Genomic DNA, 23,633 nt, shown 5'->3' with positions numbered 1-23,633 from the left:
GATGAAGAAGGCTTCACATACTTTGTTGTACATAGAGCCATTCTTAGGAATACTTGGGATGCTCATTCTAATAATAACTTCAGTATAAGAGGTAATTAAGAACAAAGACGTTGGAGACGTACTTCGTGGGTCCACATCTGGTTCTGCAACTTGCTTGTTTTGTGACTTTGGACAAGTTATAATACCTACTAAATAGATTTTCTGAGGAATAAGTGCTGAGGAATATATTCCTGTCCTTTAGTTCTATATATGTTTAGCTGCTGTTATTAATTATTTTTACATTCCAGGAGTCAGTCCCTCCTATAATAGCTCCATTAATCCTCATAGCAGTTCTATGAAAATAGTACCATTTTTATCCTCATGAAGAGACCAAGACTCAGAGAGGCTAAATAATTGGCCCAAGGTCACATATAAAATGGGTGCTAGATTCAAACCAGGTTTATCTGACTCATTCTAAAACTAAGGCTCCTTCCTTCTTCATATATTCTGCCCTAAGCGTGGTCCTTTGGAAATTCTCAATGCTTTTAACTAGTCAGGAGGCAGTTGGTGTTAGAAGACCAAAGGCTCAGGTGGCATCTAAATAAGTGCCTCTCTTAATCACCATGATAAAATGATGTGACTCTTCTTTAGAAATGTGCCTTTCAGACTTCAGGGTTTTCCATGAATTATTTTCATACAGTGTGACTTCCTTTTGTTCATCTTCTCTGCAGATTGAGGCAGCCTTGGCACCCAGTCCCCAGATAGCCTTCCTTATAGTGGTCTCGAAGTATCTGGGCTGGGTTAGAAAAAAGACTCCTTTGCCATATCTATGTCCTTACCTTTACAGAGTGAAAATTGTAATACACAAAATAATTGCAATGAAGTTAACAACCAGAGCATCCCCATAGCTCTCTTTATTCCTCAGATATTTATTTAATATTTAGCTATCTGACATTTTAATCTGAAGTTTAGTCCTTTTATTTTTTGCTGGAAAATTTTAGAATGGCTTTAGAGTGAAACAGCATCATTGAAAATAAAACAATTGTCTTCTATTTGCAAAAGTTTAAAGAACATTTGTTTTAACCACCTCTAACCATTTTTGTTTTGTTTTTTATTTTCACTTGAAAATTCTTTAGCAGAAATAATGACAGACAAATAGGCTTCTGTCATTACTCAACTTCCTTATGATGGTGTTACACTTATTGCTGAGTAATAGTAATTAGCGTGGTTTTGGGTGTAGGCATTTTACATTTTGAATCTGAGAAGATTTTAGGTTCACCCGAGTTGCTGAATCAACTCAGTATTTCAGGAAAGTATCTTATACATGGGTTCCAAGTAGTATAAATATTAAAAAGTTAATTGCATATGCTCTGAGAAATTCTGTAAGCACTCTTTCACCTTTATTTCATAGATGAACAGTGAAGACAGTGGTGAGGGGATTTTATCAAGTTTATTTGTAAAAAGTCCTGGGCTGGCAGACTTTTTCCTTAGAGCCAGATGATCTGTCACAACTACTCAACTGTTGACATACAGCAAAAGCAGCCATAGGCAACTTGTAACCAAATGGGTGTGACTATTAAAATAAAACTTTATTTAGGCAGGCTTAGTTTGAGAATCCTAAATGGATCTGGTGGAGGGCCAAGGGAAGGCAGTTGGCACACATGTTGATGAAAACAGTTGTTTAAACTTCTGGCAAATTTGAATACTAACTTAAAAAGGTGTCAATAAGGTTTATATAAAAATGAAAGCAGTGGTTTGAAATACCACAACAGTAAGGACCACTCTCACAAGGAGTTCTGTTTCCCAAATGGCATAATTTTGCTCTTAATGTATGCTTAATAGAGTAATGCATAATGTATTATTAATTTGGAAACTATTACTTGTCCAGCTACATGTGCAGATTTTCAGTTTTCTTTGTACATTTAAAAATGATAAATGGAAAGTGCAGTACCATTCAGGGGAGGAACTACTCAATACTTAAGTAGTTATTTGCCAAATCACATTTTGGGTTGTTTCTGTTTTTAACTGACATACTGACTGAAGTTTGCCAAAACCTGATTGCATTTGGAAGGAAAATGGCATTGTTGCTATTTTCTCTGCATGAGATTATCTAAAACAGGTGGCTGGCAGCAGGGAAGGAGTAAAGGTAAAGGACAAAAATATAATAGTTTGTGAGCTTGTTTTTTTTTTTTTTGCACTAAATTTCAGATCTAGCTAGGTTATGTTTTGTTTTACTCTGATCTTCAGAATACCTAATTTATTTTCTACATTCCATACCCTCCCTCAGGTAAATAAGGGAAACCCCACTGTATTACAATTAGTATTGAATTCACTTACATTTTTATTATTGAGGTATAATTGTAAATCATTTTGTTAGAGTTTAATCTTTTGATTCAAGTTGACTGGTGTTTTTATTTGCAATCTATATTTTACAGTGTTTAATCCTAAGTATGTTTCCGTGAACGGGTAGTTTGATTTTTAGAGCTAGAGAGAGTAACTGAGTTAAAGTGCACCAGGTAGCTTAGAAAACATTTTAAAATAGTGACTTTATAATTGCTACATCTTAGAGCTTAAGAAATAGAAAAGTTTAGATTGACCAAAGTCATTCTAAAAAGCAAAGCAAGACCCACATGAGTATTTTATATTAGATCACATTTCTGTGCTTTTATTAGAACCATTAATTTGGTAGAATTCCTAAATCTAGTAAGTATTATTATAAAAATGATGTTGTATATGGGGGTGATGCCAGTTTGAGGCTATAACTGGGTATAGCCTTGGGTAGTGTTTTTGCTCAAAGCTTTCTTTTTGTTTTTCACACTGATAGCATAAGGATGTCATGCAGTCCCCAATCTGAATCCCTAGTGGGAAGATTTTGAACAGAGTTCTGACAAGTAGGGTTATCACATTTTTATGTATCCTTTAACAGTTATCCTACCTAAAAAGATCAAAGGAACGTGGAGTCAGATGTTGCAAGTTTTAACTCTGATGTTTCTTCTCAAGGCAGATTTCCTATTGCAGTGTGGATATTCTTCTCTATTTAAAATAATGGTATAAACTGGCTGGGCATGGTAGCTCATGTCTGTAATCCCAGCACTTTGGGAGGCTGAGAGGTGTGGATCACCTGAGGTCAGGAGTTTGAGACCAGCCTAACCAATATGGTGAAACCCCATCTCTACTAAAAATACAAAAATTAACTGGACGTGGTGGTGGGAGCCTGTAATCCCAGCTACTTGGGAGGCTGAGACAGGAGACTTGCTTGAACCCGGGCAACGGAGGTTGCAGTGAGTTGAGCTCATACCACTTACGCTCCAGCCTGGGCAATAGAGCAAGACTTCGTGTCAAAAAAAAAAAAAAGGAGATACAAACTGATTTCATATTTCAACATTTTGATGATTCAGAAGCTGATGTATTAATACATTTTCAAAGTAGATCAATAAACATTTTAAGAAAAGTTATTTTTTCCTTTGTTTTAGTAGTAGTCTGAATATTCATAAAAGTTCATTTTTGGGGTCAGATTGATTCATTGAACCCAGTATGGAAAAACTTCCTTGTGTATTTAATTTCATTTGGATTCCCCTTTAAAAAGCTAATAGCCATATTCCAAATGTGCATAAAACTGTCAAGTTGATAGGAACAATACTGAGGATTCTTAGACAAAATAGAAGGAAAAGAAGAGAAAGAAAAATGACTCTGCTCTAGGAGGAACACAGAACTGGAAACTAATGACCATTTTAGTACCTATAATGTGGCAAGCATTCCCTAGTTTTGGAATTGACAGTACCCTCTAAGAAGTTTGATAGAGGTGTGTATGAAGGAGGGAGCCTAATGCAGATTTGGTGTGGGTTAGGGAGGGGTATATTGAAGGGCCCAAGAGGAAAGATGTCAGGAAATATTTCTAAGAGAAGAACTCGAGCCTCACATAGCCACACAGACAAGGCGAAAGAGTATCAGACAAGGTGAAAGAATGAGCCAAGGTATGGAAGTATTAGACAACATTAAAGACTGGGGATCTATAGACATTCAGTAGAAATGATTGGTGAATGAGGAAATGGAAAGTAGCATGGTGAAGGATGAGATTGGAAAGGACTGTTGGGTGTCAAATATTAGGGGCCTTATGTTACCAGGCTGTCAAGTCAGAACTTTGCCCTGATGGTGGCAGGGAATCCCTGAAGGAAGCTCTTTGATTTGTTAGCTGTTTCTATTAACCACTCTTGCCCCACTAAAGTTAAAGATAGAGATAGAGATAGATAGAGAGGAGGGAGGGAGGGTATGTGTGAGAGTGAGAGAGAGAGAGAGAGACATGGATGGAGTCTAGCTTGAAACTTTTCTGTGAATTTTAATTTTACAAGGATTTTTGGTTTTTGATATATTGTATCCAAAGGCAGAGAAAATATGAAGGTTATCTTAGAACCCTGACATTAGAATTTTAAAAACTTAACTCTGGTTTTATTCCAAATTTTGGCAAAGCATCTCATTTCTTTTAGTCCCACTTCCAGTTCAGATACAGTTAGGTTCTTAGATTCTTGTTTTTGCCCTATCCCTTTTTATCAAGGTGGCTTTGGGGGATACTATGGTGTGCTTTGGGGTTGGGGTAGAGGTGAAAGTGCCTGGAGAAGGCAAGCAGGCAAGCTAATTGCCATCAAAGCAGCGATAATGGCTAAATGAGTACTTCTGAAATTGCTCCTTCTAGAATATTTTTGGAGAAAATGTTGGGAGAGTAGAGTGTTGTAATTGAAAAGGATGATTTTCTGGTGGTTGAATTTCAGCACTCTGTAACCTGGATGGATAAAAATGACTCTATGCCTTACAAGTGAACCTTTCTGTTTACTCAGTGAATTGAATCTGTAATGGAAAAGATAAAGTTTGTTGGTAATGTCAGATTCAGTTCTTCTTTACTGTTCTTAGAGCCATTGCCTTATTCTTTTAAAGAAAAAAATATTTTTTTTAAGAGAGAGGGTCTCACTATGTTGCCCAAACTGAAGTGCAGTGGCTATTCACAGGCCCCATCATAGTGCGCTACAGCCATTAACTCCTGGCCTCAAGCAGTGCTTTCGCCTCAGTCTCCCACGTAACTTGAACTACAAGTACACATCACTGCATCTGGCCATTGCTGTATTCTTTAAGGATCAATTATGTCATGTTGAGTTGGTTTCCTTGCTTCCATTGTCTCCCAACTGTAGTCCTAGATTAGCTTTTTAGGTTATTAATCTTAAAACATGATTTTTAGCATGTTACTCCATATTTAAAACTCCATAATAGCATTTTGCTGTTTGGGTTCCACAGAGCCTCTGGGATATTCTCTGTGAAGAGGGAGAGCAGGGTTTGGGAAGTGCTGGGGAGCCAAGGCTGACCTAATAAGGCAAATCATATTATTAGCTCATATTGTCTAAATAAAACTTATTTTACCTGGCAGTTATGCTTCACTCTGGAATTACCTGACAAATAAGTCCCTCCTAAAAGATTGTGTATTAAATGTAGATAGTTTTGGGTTGATGAAAGTGACATACCAGGGTTTCCAGCAACACTTACTCTGCCATTTGGGAGAGAGGGGGATGCTTGTCAAGCAAATAGTTGTTGCATAATAACTGATTTTTGGCCAGTCATGGTGGCTCACTTCTGTAGTCCCTGCAATTTGGGAGGCTGAGGTGGGTGGATCACTTGAGCCCAGGAGTTTGAAACCAGCCTGGGCAACATAGTGAAACCCCATCTCTACACAAAGTACAAAAATTAACCGGGCATAGTGTTGCATGCCTGTGGTCCCAGCTACTTGGGAGGCTGAGGTGGGAGGATCACTTGAGCCTGGGAGGTCGAGGCTGCAGTGAGCTGTGATCGTGCCATTGCATTCTAGGCTGGGTAGCAGAGTAAGAACCTGTGTCAAAAAGTTCAAAAAACTGATTTTCTCATATCTCTTTGACAGTGGACCACGTACATAATAAGCAGAAAGAGGAATAAAAAGGGATCTTGCCTTTAAAGATCAGTTATGTCCAGCCTTCCAAAACTGCACTGATCAGTACCACCAGAGTACTCAGAGAGTTGCTGTTTTTGCTGAAAGGGTGATTCTAATTATCTGGCAGATTTTCAGGTACGCCAATGGCATGACCTAACCATCGGCCTGTATTATTACATAACCAGCCTGTATTATTGATTACCAGGGCAGGTCATGCTATTGACCGATTCTAGCTCCCAGGCCAGTATTGATTTGCTTTTGGTGGAAGAAAAGGAATGAAAATATTCTTGACAATCAGTATGTCAAAGAATATAACAAAGACCAATGGAGCTAAAAAAACAAGACAAAACAAAGCTGAGTTTATTTATTTGCCAGGTAAGGAAATATAGTAAGGATTTTACATTTGCCAGGTAAAGAAATATAGTAAAGAAATTCACTGAGTAATTGTTGAGGAAGAAAAGTCTGGATTTTAGTACTAGAAAAGAGCAGTGGTTAGGGTAGGTTTCGGGTAGTTATCCAAATTAAGGATTGAAAACCAGCATTTTGGATAGGATGGCATGAATTCATAGATCTGTATATGATTGGTTGAAATAAGTCCCATTCTAGTGAAACAGCATTTAGTCTTGGTATGTTGTAGGCAAGTCCTGCTGTAAACGGAAAAGTTTCCTGTTACAAGAGTTTCTGGCCCCTTTTCTAAAGCTAATTAGATCTCTTATGAAGGTCCTGGACCTAACCAATCCTCTTAAGGGTCCCTATTGGTGTAGTCTATGTTGGATGGGCCCTTGGGTTGGCAGTGAACAGTTCTTACTCTGGATATACACTTCTAGAATATTTGCAGCAAACCCCTGAATCTCTATATATTGGATTTCGGGAACCCTAGCCTAGTATGTCCAGCTAGAAAATGGCTTCCCTCCATGTATACCGTTCTTCCCAGAGGGTATAGAATTGTAAGTATGAGGGTGTTTGATAAGTGTTATTTTTGTTACATTGTATTCAACTTAGGATTTGTATATATTTCTAGATAGTTTCTTTAAAGACTTAAAGTCTCATTTTATTCTTCAATGAGCTCTTCAAAGGTGACTCACATTCTCTTACGACTTTTTAGTTCAATAGAGAATGCTAATTCAGGTTCCTCTTAGAAGGACTGCTAGATAATTTTGCTCCTTATGGGAAGGTCTTGCTGTGGACATCCCCAGATTTTTGAGTTTCTATTTGAAATATATGGTATTCAACTACTTTTATTTCATTGGAGAAAATGTATAACTTCAGATTTTCAGCACTATTTGTAGGTTGCCTTTTTCTTCTTTCTTGTTACCTAAGTGAACACATTTATTACCAATATAACTTGTAATCCCACTGGAGAGGATTGCAGTGCTTTTAGGCAATCTCATTTCCGCAGATATAGCTCTTTAAAAACAAACCAGTTAAAGACAGTCTCAGCTGAACTACAGTTGTTTCTTGTAGACCAAGGAAATATAGGGGTGGCGAGCAAAATCCTCGGACTTACACAGTCCATCTCAACAAACATGTTTGTGCTTGGCTAAAGACATGCTGATTACTTCTTTTCTATAAATGATATATGAATGAATCCAACACAATTCTTGGTAGCAGAGATTGAGGGCCTTTTTGTAGTTTGACTCAGATTTCGTCTTCAGGATTATTTAATAACACTTCAAAGGTATTGTGATTTATTTGCTTTCCAGTTGAGTTTTTGACATGTCTATTTTCTGAAGCCAAAGAGAATTGACAATGTGATTTTTAAAAGGATTTATTTCAGCATATAAGTATGCAATGGTATTGACCTTCCAAAAACCACTAAGACATAAAATGTTATAAAGTTTTAGTATATAGTAAAGAATGTGTTAGTATGTCAGCAAAGGGAAATATTTTATTTTCCAATACCTTTAAAATGGAACAAATAACAAACTGTAATTAAATATAATTTGTAATATGTAAATAATACCGTGAAGTAGCAAGATTCCTGGCAGTTAGACTATTGAATTCTGTACTCTGTAAGAAGCACGAATTTTTGAGGATCATTTCATTTAGCTTTTGCTTATGACTTCCACTGTCCGTGTATGTCAAAGAGAGGGAGATGATCTTTCAGTAGTTTACTAAAGAAATGAGGTGCTTCGTAAAATTGTCATGTGGTTGGCCGTTTTACAGGTGAAATAAGAATTACAAAATGCTTGCTTGCTTTATTTTTATGGGATATATATATATAATATTGTTATACAGAGTCAGTGCAGTCCTTAGAAACTTACAGTTTTAGGAAATGTGATAGTCAGGCATAGTTTTCTTTTTAAACTCATGTGTAAAATAATAGCATATTCAAATGATAGGCTAGTCGTTTGGTATGAAGAGGAGAGATCACTCTTGGTCTCAACTTGCCCAGTCTCATAGGCATTGTTGCACTGGAAGAAAATATACCACATGTGGTTTTTACATGTCCAAGCTCAGTAAGTTTTATTAGGTGAAGTAAAGGAGTTGGGCTCTAAGGTGATTTTTGAATCAGCAGGTGATGCAGTAGATGAGATTCAGGAAGTTATTCCAGGCACTAACCAGGTAAGAGTTGTAAATACAGTTATGCATGGAATAACAAAGTTTTGGTCAACGAGGACCACATAAGAGTATAACATTGTTGGCCTGGCATGGTGGCTCATGCCTGTAATCCCAGCGCTTTGGGAGGCCAAAGTGGGCGGATCACCTGAGGTCAAGAGTTTGAGACTAGCCTGGCCAACATGGTAAAACCCCATCTCTACTAAAAATACAAAAATTAGCCAGGTGTGATGGTGCACACCTGTAGTCCCAGCTACTTGGAAGGCTGAGGCAGGAGAATCGCTTGAACCTGGGAGGTGGAGGTTGCAGTGAGCTGGAGGTTGCAGTGAGCTGAGATCGTGCCATTGTACTCCAGCCTGGGCAACAGAGTGAGACTCCATCTCAAAAAAAAAAAAAAAAGAGTATATATAACATTGTATTTTTCCCATACCTTGTCTATGTTTATCTGTAATTGTGTTTTACTTTATTTTTTGAGACAGAGTCTCACTCTGTTCCCCAGGCTAGAATGCAGTGGCTCAATCACTGCCCACTGCAGACTCCACCTTTCTGGCTTAAGCAATCCTCCCACCTCAGCCTCCTGAGCAGCTGGGACCACAGGCGTGTGCTACCATGCCCAGCTAATTTTTAAAACATTTTTGTAGAGATGGGGTCTCCTTATGTTGCCTAGGTTGGTCTCAAACAGGGCTCAAGTGATCCTCTCACCTTGGTCTCCCAAAGTGTTGGGATTACAGGCATGAGCCACTGCCCCCAGCCCCTTATCTGTGTTTAGATACACCAATACCATTGTTATTGCCTACAGTATTCAATATAGTAACATGCTGTACAGGTTTGTAGTCTAGGAGCCATAGGCTCTATTAAATAGCCTGTGGGTATAGTAGGCTATACTATATAGGTTTGTGTAAATACAGTCTACGATGTTTGCACAATGATCACCTACTGATGAATTTCTCAGAATGTATCCCTGTTGGTAAGAGATGTGTAACTGTAATACAGCTTTTGTTAAAGGCATGATTTCTTTCAAATAAAAAAGTAGAAAATAGCTTACATAAAAAGGGCTTAAAAAATTCTTTTCAAATGGAACAATCTTTGTGAAGGATGCTTGTGTTTTTAAAATGAGAATTATATTTGCACTATCAAATATCCTTATTGTGTCAGAGTTTCTGTATATCATAAACCACTCTTTAAATTTTTCATTATGATGATTAAATAATAAATAATATTCAATTTAGAAAACCAGAAAAGTGTATCTTTGAAATATGCTGTGGGATGTAGAGGGATTGAAAATGTTTCCAGAAAGAGGCTGTTCAGGGCAAGGAAGGATATTATTTTGGATGTTAGACCTTCTCTTAGGAGAGAGGTGATATTTCCTTAGCCACAATATGAGGAGGAGAGTTCTGCTAGGGTAGGTATATTCTGAAGGACTGTTTTTAGTAAAGAACCTCAAGAGCAAGTACTTCCCGCCCCCCCGCCCTTAACCAACTTCCTGGGAAATATAGAGCAGGTAGTATTTATGTGAGAAGGAACTTGGAGAAAGATCAACTCTTCCCTTAATTTTCCTTGTTTTCCCCATTTTCACTTTTTAATCTTCATTTAGCCAAGTCATTAACTTGTTTGTTAAATGTTTGTTGTGTGCCTTTGTTAGGTATATGGTAATTTTTTTTATTCATGCTCATTTATTCAGAAGAGTTTCAAGTTGCCTGATTTCTTTAAGTGAACTGTACATTTTCTTTTTTGTTATATGTGTTCAAAAAAGTTGGAGAAAGGTTTTTTTAAATAGTGTTAATCAAACTCATTTATTTTTATTATTACATTTATTTATTTATTTATGTATTTTTGAGACGGAGTCTCGCTCTGTCTCCCAGGCTGGAGTGCAGTGGCGCGATCTCGGCTCACTGCAGGCTCCGCCTCCCGGGTTCCCGCCATTCTCCTGCCTCAGCCTCCCGAGTAGCTGGGACTACAGGCGCCCGCCACCGCGTCCGGCTAATTTTTTTTTGTTTTTTTTAGTAGAGACGGGGTTTCACCGTGTTAGCCAGGATGGTCTCGATCTCCTGACTTCGTGATCCACCCGCCTCGGCCACCCAAAGTGCTGGGATTACAGGCGTGAGCCACCGCGCCTGGCCTGTTATTACATTTATTTTTAACTTATGTCGGTCCTGATTGAATCCTTTTACTTGTGGATCTAAGTGCTTAATTTTTGATCTTTGGATCAAAGTGAGTTTAATGAAAATAGAATTTTGTGATAGCTCTTAAGCTAACTGGCTACATCCTTGATTTCCCAAATCAGGGTCAGAAGTGTAATTACTAAATTATATTGTTTTCCTTAGATATTCAGATAGTCACATTCATTGGAATAGTAGATTGAAGCCTTAACTTCATCCATCTAGTACAGCTTATACACCATGGAACTTCAGTGCTACCTTGGCTTACTTTAACTACATTGAGGCCATCTGGTCAGTTAGTGGGGTGTAGTGGCCAGCACAGAGGCTGTTGGGTAGTCAACTATGAGTTTGAATCTTTGCCACTTACTAGCCGACTGTGGCGAGATTATTTTTAATACCAACTCATCATCAGTAAGGTAGGGATGATAGTATCTGCCAAGTTAGATGGTTGTGAAAATTAACAATTTAGGTAAAGCACCTTGCATTCTGCCTGGGATAGTATATAGGTGTTCAATAAATGATAGATACTGTAACTATTACTTACATTTTCTTTGTATATATTTTCTGCTTAAATTCATGTTAGTGCTAATAACCAAAATAATTTACCTGATTGTTTTAATTTAAGATTAGTGGGACTTTAAAAGCTTTTCTTAAAGTTGAAATACATCATGGTCTTTAATTTTTCTCCTCTTTTCTAAGTTTTTACTTTAATACAAATACCAAAAAATCAGAATGGTTTTTATTAATTTGTCCGTATTAAACACATTATGCTTCCTGTTTGAGATTTTGTCACCTTGTAGAATTTTTCATTAATATAGTATATAGCACAGCAGGGTTTTGTTTTTGTTTTAAATTAAAGATTGATCTTAATGAGATAGTGTTGAAATTAGATAAGCTTCTCTTGCTGCTATTTATCCCTTCCATCTTTATTTTTAACATTTTAATGATATGGCTCTCTGAAACTGCCTACAGCATGAATAAAAGACAATTTTTCTACCAGAAAATTTTAAAGTATTAAAAAGTGATATTTAAAGTATTTACCAGAAAGGAAGGAGCCTAAAAAGATGGTTATATCACCATTTATAAGTTCAAAATTCTTATTATTGAAGCTACATGTTCATCCTTCCTTCAGCTACACACTTGCTCCCCTATGGATGTTTTAAAGACGCTGTCACCACCTTAGCAATATTCTGAGTAACTTGATTTTAGTGTGATACGTATTTTATTGATGACTTTCAAAATAATTATACATTATTGAACATTTAATTATTAAATTATAAAGATAAACTCTGATTTTACGTTCTAGGTACATTTCTGTGATTAGAAAATTCTCTGATGGTATTCTGTTTATAATTAATATACCTAGTAAAACTAATTAGAAGTATCTGTAGCCCCTAGCAAAATCTGTAATTAGACATGCCATTTATAATTAGCTGACTCTTCTCATTCTTGCCTTTTCCTCTCCATTTGAATTAATCACTGTGCTCCTCCTTTAGTGATACTTGTGTTCCTATCCAAGACACTGATTAGAGTTTAATGATCACTGTTTGTGGTATGTTATGGAGACTTACTTTATAGAAACTTTGCTTTTAAACTTTATTTAAAAACATTAAAAATACTTGAGTTATATTCTCTATAAAGCATCACATTGAAGATTTTTTTGCACATTATCAAGATAAGCATTTATTTTATCAAATGCTGAAGGCAAACACAGAGAATAGACAGACTTGGCCATTTTCTTTTCTAGTACTTTAGTATCTGGATTTTTCTTGACAGTCTGATCACTGATCATTGTCTGCATAGTTTTGACAGCATGCCCATTGACCCTGGGCCATTGATAAACCTGGTATGTCTTCATTTATTATTTTGCCAAAGAATTAGAAGCGTGATAAGCTAGGCAGTGTCCTGTGCTTTGGCTATGAAGAGGCAGGAGTGATATTTAAAGTATTTACCAGTAAGTACAAAATAGGCACCAACCAGTTAAGATGGCTGTAGCACTGGATCACGATCTTGAAGAACCCCTTCATCCTTTATGCTGTGTCAGGCTTTCTTGTTTTACCTGCTGGGTTGTAGTGGTGGTGGGGAGACTGGGCCATCAGTAGGCACCTTAGGACTGGTGGAGTTTGAGGCAGTGACACTTTACCAGACTATGTTATGGAAGTATTTCAGTACTTAAGTATGACCCTTCAGGCTCTGTTGGTGTGTACCAGTTCAATATTAGTTCTGCCAAGAGGTGTTCAGTCATTGCCTGTAGAGAGCTTACTGTTCTCTAACCATAAGAGACAGTTATGATATAGTTTGAGAGGTACTTATGTAAGTATATAAATGTGCATAGGGGAAGATTGCATGCATCTTTTTTGGGAAAACCAGGGAAGACTTCCATAATGAGTAGAAACTTGCCAGACAGGTTTAAGGAGGAGATTCTAAACAAGCAAAGGGGAAAATAACAATTTCAAAGGCATAGGGGCATAAGAGAGCATAGTGGATTCAGAGATCAACAGTTAGGAGCAGGAGAGGATGAAGTTTTTCTCTGACACTTGCTTTTTAAATTGGATAAATACATATTAAGATCACATTTATAGTTTTGAAATTGCTCCATTTTTGATAGATGTATTAGTTCATTCTTGCACTGCTATAAAGAAATACCTGGACTGGGTAATTTATAAAGAAAAGAGGTTTAATTGGTTCATGGTTCCTCGGGTTGTATAGGAAGCTGGCCATCTGCTAGGGTTCTGGTGAGGCTTCAGGAAACTTATAATCATGGCGGAAGGCCAAGGGAAGCAGGCATAAAGAGAGAGAGAGAGAGGAGGAAGGTGCTACACACTTTTAAACAACCAGATCTTGTGAGAACTCTTATCATGAGAACAGTACTAGGGGGTGGTGCTAAACCATTAGAAACTGCCCCCATGATCCAATCACCTCCCACCAGGCCCCACCTCCAACATTGGGGATTACAGTCTGACATGAGATTTGAGCGGGGACACATATCCGAACCATATCAGTTGAGAACTGCTAGCCTGTCTGATACTTAGGTTCTTCAACCATATCTAAACTATTTTAGATACAGGGAAAGGTAGAATAGGAATTTGTTGTAGTTCAGGGCTATACTAAACATTCATAGAGCAAGAGTGTGATTAAACCCTCGCTTCTGATTCATTGAGAGGCTTCTAATGAGCAAACACAGATTCAAACAGATTGAGGATGGTAGTTTTTTTAATGACATAAAACTGCTGCCCATGAGGCTTTTTGGCTGACATCATGAAACTAATTTTGCTTAATGGCTATGGAGGGCTACAAATTCAAATGTGCAGAAAATGCAGTAAATTGCTGGCCTGTCAGATTCTTGTCGCCTGTCATCTTTTATCTGAATGGCAGCTTTTGTATCCAGATTGTCAGGAGCAAGTATGTGGACACCTTTAAGGTTATATTTGTACATGCTTGAATAATTCAATTCAGAGCCTACTAAATATAGCAAATCGACAACAGTGGAGCAATGCATCTTCTTATACTTGTGTAATTAGGGAACACATCTATTGGATATCTCTTCTCGTATCAGAGAACTCTTGAAATAAGTCAGGCTTTCATAGTAGTGTAAGTTCTGCTTTTATTGCCAGAGTTGTTGCCTTATACCTTTGAAATACAGTGAAGTCATGGAGAGCAGAGAAAACATTTTCTCTATGACTGTTCAACTCAATGAGTGATTTTAAAATACCCATTATGTGCTAGGAATTACGTGAAATACAAAGATGAATAAGTGACTGTTTTCTGTTTTGTTTTTAGTTTTATTTATTTTTTTCGGACAGAGTCTTGCTCTGTCTCCCGGGCTGGAGCGCAGTGGCGCGATCTCAGGTCACTGCAACCTCCACCTCCTTCAAGCAATTCTCCTGTCTCAGCCTCCCGAGTAGCTGCAATTACAGGTGTGTGCCACTGCGCCTGGCTAATTTTTGTATTTTTAGTAGAGACGGCATTTCACCATGTTGACCAGACTGGTCTTGAACTCTGGACCTCGAGTGATCCTCCTGCCTTGGCCTCCCAAAGTGCTAGGATTGCAGGCGTGAGCCACTGCGCCCAGCTTCTGTTAATCAAATTATATGGTTTCCTTCCTCAAGCTGTATTTAGAAAAAAATGTCATGATGGTGGTGGTGGTGGTGGTGGTGGTGGTGGTATGTGTGTAGTGTTACAACAAAGGCTACAATAAATATCTGAGTTACATGTGAATAGATTATTTGCTTCAAAGATGGTTTTGAAATAATTGTTTTAAGTTTTTTGATGGTTTCACTTTTACAACACTTTCAATTAATGTTCCTTATCTTCTCTCTACTTTCTATTATACTGCATAATTAAAGGAAGGAATATTTTCAGTGAAATATATATTATGTTCCAATATCATTAATTCAACAGGTATTTAGGTAGCATCTACTAGGCCCTAGGTTTGGAGTGAACCAGAATGTGAAAGGTTGCTATCCATAGAATAAAATTACTTAGTAAAAAGGTAACCAAAATAATGAAGTTTTTACTTTCAGCCCTTTTGGTTTGATTAATAATATGAAAATAACATAATTCAGCCTTAAAGTCACAGAATTTATATTTGATTTTGTAGATGTGTTGGATTTTTCTTTCTTTCTTTCTTTCTTTTTTTTTTTTTTTGAGACAGAGTCTTGCTCTGTTGCCAGGCTGGAGTGCAGTGGCGCAATCTCAGCTCACTGCAACCTCCGCCTTCTGGGTTCAAGCGATTCTCCTACCTCAGCCTCCTGAGTAGCTGGGACTACAGGCGTGGGCCACCACACCTGATTAATTTTTTGTATTTTAGTAGAGTTGGGATTTCACCATTTTGGCCAGGATGGTCTCGATCTCCTGACCTCATTATCCGCCTGCTTCAGCCTCCCAAAGTGTTGAGATTACAGGCATGAGTCACCGTGCCTGGCTCGATGTGTTGGATTTTTATGTTCACAAAAGTTATCTGAAGACATATGCAGAAATAGACTGTCTCCATTGAATTTTGATTAACTGATTAGCACATTAAATCTGTGGGTTTTGGTAACATTCAAAATTATGGGTAGGCAAGGGACTTTAGAAATTGAGGGCATTCTCTGTGTCATCACTTGGTTAGAGGCAAATCTAGGGAAACAAAAACATGAGAATCACTACTATAAGAAATTATCCCTTTTATACCTTTGCTCATTTCCACTGCCTGGAACGTCCCTTTTTCTTCTCTGCTCTTTCTCATATCTTACTCAAAGACTTTCCCAAGGTGGTACCTAAACATTTTCCCCTGAGGTGACATTTTGCTTCTTGGAATTTTATAACATTTTATTTATTACAACTTTCAAGATTTTTTAAACTTTTTTGTGTGTACCTGAGCTCTGTTTCCTATTGGATTATAAGCTTTCCGAAGGTATCATGGATGTCAAATTGGGCCATGAAGGATGGAAGGAATTTGGATAGGTGGAGAAAGGAAGTCATGTCCATAGGAGAGAAACCACATAGACCAAGGTCCATAGGACAAAACAGATGCTTTTTCAGGAATGCTAGTAGATTAATTTGCTTGGTTTAGAGTATATCTAAGTAGAGTAGAGGGAGATGAAGTGGGGAGATGAAGTGGGGAGAATAGGAAATGATCTTTGATGCTGAATTAGTAAAATACGAAGGTCATCAGCACTTCACTTTTAGTTGATTAGTTGTGTGTAGGAAAGGCTCAGTGGAGAGTTGGAGGAGAGTGTACTTACTCTGTTGTACCTCTTTTTTTAATTCCCAGATTACTTCACTAAAGGAAAAGGGAGCCAGTGTTGTGGTGAGATGTAAAGCACTTTTGACCCAGGATACAGTAGATCCAGAAGATGGAAACCTATGAGCCATAGTCAGCGCCTTTGCAATATCATGGGAAGGAAAGATGGTCTTCATGCCTCCTTCCAGTTCTAATATACTATGATGCCATGGCACAGTTCAAATCTTTGCATCAGAGCCACCACTAAGACCTGTTTCATCCATTTATGAATTATTTAGTTCAGAAGTCAGCAGACCTCTGTAAAGATCCCCTTTAAACTTTTAAACTTTGTGGCAATATACTACCTCTGTTGCATATTCTTGTTTGTTTATGGCCCTTTAAATATGTAAAAACCATTCTTAGCTCATAAATCAGACAAAAACAGGCCCTGGGCTGGATTTGGCTCTTAGGCTATAGTTTGACCACTGATTTAGTTGATTAGGGTACTTGTTCCTGCACATATGGTTTCTAGAATTTAGAAAACCAAGACCAACTTGGTGATGGTGTTTTCCCATCTGTCTGTATTTTCAGTGACGACTCATAGGTTGTATTTTCTAAGGGTCGAGAAGCTAATTAACAAGAACTCTCCATATGCATTCCTGTAGTGTTGGCAATTTTGTGTTTTGGGTTTGTGCTATCTTTCTAAGTGCTATGAAAACTTCCTGGTGTCTGAGTCTATTCATCTTTACTATCTGTACCGTGATTCACATACACATATTTTCTGTGTTGTATCCTTAATGTCTGAGACTATTTTACTCATCTTTACTAGCTGTAACCTGATTAGCACACATTATTTTAGTGCTTCTTAATGGTTATCAGTATAAATAGTGCATTTTATTTGTATTTTATTGTAAATTATGAAGTTTTATACTTTTTGAATACAACATGTAAGTGCAAATGTCAAACTTGAGAAGGCAACATATTGTATAGTTATAATTAAACAGTGATTTAATTTCAGTGATCACTGGTTTAAAATCAGTTCTGGATTAGATTCTTCTATATGTGTTCCTTCTCTTTTGCTTCATGTGTATTCCCTATAATGGAGTAGTTATCTCAGATTTTTCTGTCATGAGAAGTTAGTGCATATAGTCCCCTGCATATAGTCATAATCCCTTGTGCCCAGTATCTTGAATTGCTACACTCACTGCTGAACACGAAACAAGTATTTTCTCACTATATTTTTACTTGTTGATTACAATTTGTTAATGATATGTATCCAGTATTTCTATTTGATTAATCAAATACTTCTTGCTCTTTGCTTAATGCTTTGTCTCCATTGTCTTACTTATTGCTTTCTATGTTTCATTTATATTTTTCTACAATTTCTTAGAGTTTTAAACCCTCAAGCAGTTTTTATAGTGGTAAAACTTTTAACTCTTTTTTTTTTTTTTTTTTGAGATGGCATCTTGCTCTGTCGCCCAGGCTGGAGTACAGTGGCGTGATCTCAGCTCACTACAACCTCCTCCTCCTGGGTTCAAGCAATTCCCCCGCCTCAGCCTCCCTAGTAGCTAGGATTACAGGCACCTGCCATCATGCCCTGCTAATTTTTTTTGTATTTTTGTAGAGACGGGGTTTCATAATGTTGGCCAGGCTGGTCTGGAACTCCTGACCTCAGGTGATCCGCCCGCCTTGGCCTCGTAAATTGCTGGAATTACAGGCATGAGCCACCACGCCTGGCCCAAAACTTTTAATTTTTTAAGTAAATAAATGCTCAAAACTCATAACATTTTAAAATGATTAGTTATCAATACAGATTCTTATAAACATTCACACATTATAATACATTCTAAATATATGTTATATATTACATATTAAACACTGTAGGAAATTTAAGCTTATTTTCAGGAAGATTAGGTAAACAGATAATCATGAATCCAAACAGTTTTTATAGTCACAACTTACCTGTCATTTGCCAGCGTAAAGATTATAAACAGATGTGGTTTACAGATGATAGTTGATGCTTCCACATTCACTGGCAATGGTGATCACTTGAAAGGCCCATCTAGCTGAACCTTGGAGAAACATACCCAAGCTTGGAGATATCCCTCTACCACTTAGAATGCTGTTTGTACATGGAGGCATGTAATGAATACTGAATGAATAAATTATTAAAACCTCAAGCTTATTCTAGGCTTAAGCTCTGGTTCTCAATAAAATACCACCAAATAAACATAAAAATACGTACTTACTTAGAGCATTTTGAAAGTACATAACTTAAGGAAAAATGAAAACTACCTATGTAATATTTATGCAAAGCAAAGCACTATTAACATTGTATGTATTTGTAGCCTCTTCTATGCAAATTTATGTATTACACATTTCAAATTACCCAGCAGATGAGCATTTTCCTGTCATTAAGCATTTTTATTTTACTTTTAAAATCCACTTTAGTAAAATTATTTATGTGCAGTACAGTTTGAGGGGTTTTGACTAATGTGTATATCCTGTTGACAACCGCCATAATCAAGATATAGAACATTTTAATCACTCTTAAAAGCTTCTCTTAAGCCCCTTTGCAGTCAGTTCTTTCATACAACCTTTGGTTCCTGCAATAACTTACCTACTTTCTGTCAGTGGAGATTAGTTAGTTTTACCTGTTCTTGAATCGTATACATGAAAAAATTGAGTAGACAGTACAGAGAGTTCCTATGTATGCCCTTTACACAGTTTCTTCTGTTAGTCATTAAGCATCTTTGATAAGCAGTTTTAATGATTGCTTAATATTCTAGCTTATTTAGCAAATCATTTGTAGTTTTAGTTTGCTTCTAGCTCTTTTTTGAGATGGAGTCTCGCCCGGTTGCCAGGCTGGAGTACAGTGGCGCGATCTCGGCCCACTGCAATCTCTGCCTCCTGGGTTCAAGCGATTTCCCTGCCTCAGCCTCCTGAGTAGATGGGATTACAGGTGCACACCACCACACCCAGCTAATTTTTTGTATTTTAGTAGAGACGGGGTTTCACCATGTTGGCCAGGATGGTCTCCATCTCCTGACGTCATAATCCACCTGCCTTGGCCTCCCAAAGTGCTGGGATTCCAGAAAGATTTTACCAATTGCTGGGCGTATGGATCATGCCTGTAATCCCAGCACTTTGGGAGGCTGAGGCATGTGGATTGCTTGAGCCCAGTAGTTCAAGACCAGTCTGGGTGGACAACATGGCAAAACCCCATCTCTACAAAAAATACAAAAATTAGCAGGGCTTGGTGGTGGGCACCTGTGTAGTCCCAGCTACTCAGGATGCTGAGGTAGAAGGATCACTCGAGCCTGGGAGGTCTAGGCTGCAGTGAGCTGTGATCACGCCACTGTACTCCAGCCTAGGTGACAGAGTGAGATCCTGTCTCAGAAAAACCCAAAAAACAAAAACAAATTTACCAATTTAAATTCCTATGAACGGTGTACAAAAATGCCTGTTATATTACATTATTATAATATATATTATTATATTACGTTATCACTTGTAGCTGTCAGTATAGCCTAGATTGTGCTGTAGTAACAAACAGTCCTAAAAAATCTCAGTTGCATAATACAACAAAGTTTATTTCTTGCTCATGTTACATGTCTAATACATGTCAGCAGGGTTGTTTTTTTCTCTTCAGAGACATTTAGTGAACTCCATAATGACTGCAGTAGCTGGGAGGTCTGTAAGTTGTGTAGTTGGTCTTAAAGCTTATACTTAGAAATGTGTAACATCACATCTGTGTACATTTCAGTGGCTAAAGCAAGTCATGTTTCTACACCTAAGTTGAAAGAGTGCAGTGAGGTGCAATCTTACCATGAGTCTGGTAAGGAGAAGAACTGGAAGGGTGCCAATGACTATAATCTTATTTTTAAAACAATTATAATTTCATTGATCAAAGATGATATCTCATTTTAATTTTATTTTCTTTGCTAATGTAGAGAACATTTTTTCCATTTTTCATACTTAGTAGACATTGGTTTTATTTAATTTACTTATTTGCTTAGGTTTTATAAACATTTGCTATTGATTTACTTTTACATTTCCAGATTTTTAAATTCTGTATTTTCTATGAGGATGGGCAATCATAATATAGGGAGTGTAAACTGTAGAAAATATTTTCTTTTGAAGAATTGAGTTGATGAAGGAGATTGATTTTTTCTCCTGTTTATGTAGTACATGTTTTGATATCTTTTTTTTTCTTTTTTTTTTTGAGACGGAGTCTTGCTCTATCGCCCATGCTGCAGTGCAGTGGCATGACCTTGGCTCACTGCAACCTCCGCCTCCCGGGTTCAAGCGTTTCTTCTGCCTCAGCCTCCCGAGTAGGTGGGACTACAGGCACACACCACCATGTCCAGCTAATTTTTTTGTATTTTTAGTAGAGACAGGGTTTCGCCACATTGGCCAGGTTGCTCTCAAACACCTGACCTCAGGTGACCCGTCCACCTCAGCCTCCCAAAGTGCTGGGATTACAGGTGTGAGCCGCCGTGCCCGGCCTGTTTTGATATACTTTTAATTTCAAGAAATACCAACATTAATCAAAGGCAATAGAAAGTCCAGGAGAATTTCTTAATTCTTGACATTCTATAGATATCTAAAGAACAGCTTGGACATAAAAATTTAGGAGGTAAATGATCAAGTTAGGGTTCTATTGAAATAATTAAATTTCCATACTCAGATTCAACCATATTGACCATGTCTTTTTCTGTTTGTTTTTTACAATTCAGGTATCTGCCCAAACTGGAACTTATGCTGTAGACATTTCTTTGTGGTTTATCTAAAAACCAAAGGTGAGATAATTTATTAATTCATTTGCCTTTTAATATATATTTTATAATGAGAAAGAATTGTTTTTGAAAAAAATTAAGGCAATATCAAATATCTTTTCCTCTGAGTGTTTTAATAGGAAACTTATAAAACTACATATAGAGTATGCTTACTTTTAAGCATGTTTATAAGACATTTGAAATAAATGAAACTTGTTCTAGTGATAAAATACTTTTGAGTGAATTTTTTCTTTATCTTTAATACTCAAAGACGAAATTCATACTACTGTTCTCTGATACACTTGAGAATATATTGGCATTATAATCTAATATTTTTGAAGACAAGTCTTCCATTAGTTAAATCATAGATTAAAACAACTGCTAGTTTAATGGGCCGTTATTAAGAGCTTTCTACCACTCTACTCTCTTGGACTTGATGACTTTCTGTAGTTCCCTGTTTGGGAGCCTCTGTAATAAGGATATAGGTTAATAGTTGCCTTCTATAGAAAGCTTCCCTTTTACAGAAAGCTTCTATAGATAGCATTCCACTCTAAAGGTAGGATCATAGCCTTTTCCCGTTTCTTACCTGTCTTGGCTCAAGTCCTCTTCTTGTTAAAATTTTTCCAAATACACCGTTGTTAAGTCTCTCCACCTTGAGTCTGACTGCTCTGTCAGCCATTTTTATCATTGTCAACAGATTTTTTTTTCTTTAAAAAAATGTCAGCCTGTCAGTCTACTACTCTGAGTCCTTCAGTATCTACATTCCTTAAGGATGATTTTACAAACTCATTTACAGAGCAATAGTGGTCTAGATATGATATGAACACTAACATCATGTATTAATATTTTATCTTTACTGAGAAATAATTTCCATACCATAAATTCCACCCATTTAAAGTGTAAAATTCAATAGTTTTATTATATTTACAGAGATGTGCAACCATCACCACAGTCTAATTTTGGAATATTTTCATCACTCATTTTTTTCTTTGAGATGGAGTCTCTTTCGCCCAAGCTGGAGTGCGGTGGCAACATCTTGGTTCACCGCAACCTCTGCCTCCTGAGTTCAAGCAGTTCTCCTACCTCAGCCTCCCCAGTAGCTGGGATTACAGGTGTGTGCCACCATGCCTGGCTAATTTTTGTATTTTTAATAGAGACAGGGTTCCACCATGTTGTCCAGGCTGGTCTTGACCTCCTAACCTCAAGTGATCCTCCCACCTCGGCCTCCCAAAGTGCTGGGATTACAGGTGTGAGCCACCTGCCTGGCCTTTCATCACTCTTAAAAGTACTCATTAGCAGTCTGTACTCATTCCTCCCTCCCCTCAGCTATTAATTTATTTTCTGCCTATTGTGGACATTTTATGTAAATGGAGTTGCACAATATGTTGTCTTCTGTGACTAATTTCTTTCATTTAACATAAAGTTTTTAAGCTTCATCCGTGTTGAAGCATGGATGAACCTTGATTCCTTTTTATGACTGAATAATATTCCATAGTGTCAGGAGCTTAGCTGGGGACACAGAGCTGAGTTACTTTAATCACTTACCGAATTAGGATAAGCAAGAAGTTAAAGCTGAGAAAGTGCAGGCTCCCTCCTGTCAAGTGGATCAACACAGAGGTGGGGATTTTCTCAATGCTGAGGGAGCCCCCAGCAAAAGGTTCCTGCTGTTTTATAGATCTGGGGTGGGTTAGAGGAAAAGGTGCAAAGGCTAGGAGTGGAGGAAGGTACTGAATCAGAGTGGAGGAAAGTGTTTTTAGTGTTGTCCCTCTGTTGAGGAGGCCTCTCCATAGTTGCCTAAGGAAAGGCCTCAGTTAAAGGCCACAGAGACTTCTGAATGAAGGTACCTGGGCTACTAATGTAGATACGGTAAAGAGCATGGCCATTTAGGAATACCTGAGTCTTGACTGCAGCTTGCTTTAGAGATGTCAGTGCACCAGGTATGCACCAAATCTGGTGTGGGGAGGGCATTTTTCTCCTGTGAAGCCTGCCAGGTAAAGACTGTAATTGTTTATGATCAAGCTAAAAAAAGTGGTCTGGCATGGTGGTTCATGCCTATAATCCCAGCACTTTGGGAGGCTGAGGCAGGTGGATCACCTGAGGTCGGGAGTTCGAGACCAGCCCAGCCAACATGGTGAAACCCTGTCTTCACTAAAACTACAAAATTTAGCTGGGTGTGGTGGTGAGCATCTGTAATCCCAGCTACTTGGGAGGCTGAGGCAGGAGAATCGCTTGAACCCAGGAGGCAGAGGTTGCAGTGAGCCAAGATCACACTATTGCACTCCAGCCTGGGTGACAGAGTGAGACTCCGTCTAAAAAAATAAATAAATAAATAAAATAAAAAGTCACACTTGTTTTTCTTTTTTTTCATCCACAATATCTATATGCCATATTTCATTTATCCATTTATCAGTTGTTGGACATTTGGGTTGTTTCCACTTTTTTGGCTATTTTGAAAATTCTGCTGTGAACACTTATTTGTGTATAAGTTTTTGTGTGGACATAGGGTT

General features: G+C 37.7%; 1 protein-coding gene across 50 annotated transcripts in view; it reads left to right on the top strand.

Annotated features, from left to right (window-relative positions):
* PEAK1 (pseudopodium enriched atypical kinase 1) overlaps positions 1-23,633 on the top strand; it is a 309,581-nt gene that overhangs the window by 34,267 nt on the left and 251,681 nt on the right. For 43 of the 50 annotated variants that reach the window (XM_055098433.2, XM_063596837.1, XM_055098405.2 and 40 more), the window contains exon 2: positions 21,088-21,150. The exons of the other annotated variants lie outside the window; for them this stretch is intronic. The gene's annotated coding sequence lies outside the window, so the exon portion shown is untranslated. The remainder of the gene's footprint in view (positions 1-21,087; positions 21,151-23,633) is intronic. 50 annotated transcript variants of the gene reach the window in all.

The sequence above is a fragment of the Pan paniscus genome, chromosome 16 (genome assembly GCF_029289425.2).
Source record: "Pan paniscus chromosome 16, NHGRI_mPanPan1-v2.0_pri, whole genome shotgun sequence".
NCBI classification, from domain to species: Eukaryota; Metazoa; Chordata; class Mammalia; order Primates; family Hominidae; genus Pan; species Pan paniscus.
This window is presented reverse-complemented; position numbering and strand designations above follow the sequence as displayed.